The following is a 1,391-nucleotide window of genomic DNA, read 5'->3' on the forward strand; positions in this document are numbered from 1 at the left end:
AACACTTTAGGTAATAGTCTTAAACCAAAGTGCAACTGTTTTAAGCTGCATGGAGTGTTTTAAAAGGACACTATCCAGTCCATTATTTTTAGATATAGTATTCAGCAAAGGATGTATACAAGACTGTGTTCCTTCTAAAATCTTTTAGAAAGCATTAAATAATGTTCAACTACTCTTACAACGTTAACATACTTACTTGCGTTACAAATGACCCAAATTTAAAAATTCTCTGAAACAGAGGGCTCCGGGAACTGGCAGTTCTCCCACCACTAGTTCACAGCTCTGAATATCAAAGCTAAGTTTGCAGCAACTAGAAGTTGCTAATATACAACTAGTGGCCATAGCAAAGTTCTTAATGGACAAGTACATATTCACAATATGAAAACCACCATCACAACTGTCTTTGTTAACAGTATCACCTGGAAAACCAAGGATTGAGGCCAAGGTCAGGGTCAATTGCAAATACTTTCTCCCCTTTGTGAAATTACTTCAGAACAGGACTGAGCTCACTGACAAAATGATATAAATTTACTTGCACTTCCGCTGCCCATCACTTGAATGTTCTGTAAACAGATTAAAGATTTGCCTTTCTAGGGTTATTAAGTCATCACCTTTCATGAATATTAAGTTATTTTTCAAATATTACTTACCACTGCAGTATTGAGATATTTGTATTAAGATTAATTAAGATATGATTCACAGCCTCCAAATCTAATTCAGAAGAGTTTTAGCACCAAAATAACGGTTTAACAAAGTTTTGTAAGAGGAATCATGTATGATTCTGATAATTGATAAAGACAAAATATAATTAAACAAGACAAGTCATTTGGTCCTGAACATCTTGACAATGACACTTTAAAATATAACTATAAAATATTCACTGTAAGGGTCCAAACAGATTTTACTTTCATACCTTACTACCCATTTTAGGTACAAGGTAGAAGTTTTTCTAATGGAAAAAAAATTGACTTTAAACTCAGTTTCACCAAATAGTAGAATCTCTGGCAATGCTCAGTGGCTCACATTCATGAAGCAAAGCACATAATTGTCATACAGCCCTGCCTCCTTGATGGTTTTATTACTCAGTGACAGAGTAATTTAACAGTAATAAGGGGAAAACAATACTGCTCTAAAAATCTCATTCTCTAAGAAAAATCCTGCAGAATGACCTCTATGTATAAGCTTGTCATTAGTTCTTGGAGCCAAATAAGGGTATTCCAGAAAAACTGGCTCAACGAACTATCTTCAGAACTCTTGCACACAATGAATATATAATAAAATAACCACCTGTACGACTATCCTATTCATGAACTATACATGCTCGACAAAGTCAAACAGTTAACAGCTGCAGCTGGTTTCCAGGATTTAAAAAAAAAAAAAAGACAAAACCC

The sequence above is a fragment of the Chelonia mydas genome, chromosome 4, assembly GCF_015237465.2.
Source record: "Chelonia mydas isolate rCheMyd1 chromosome 4, rCheMyd1.pri.v2, whole genome shotgun sequence".
Taxonomy (NCBI): Eukaryota; Metazoa; Chordata; order Testudines; family Cheloniidae; genus Chelonia; species Chelonia mydas.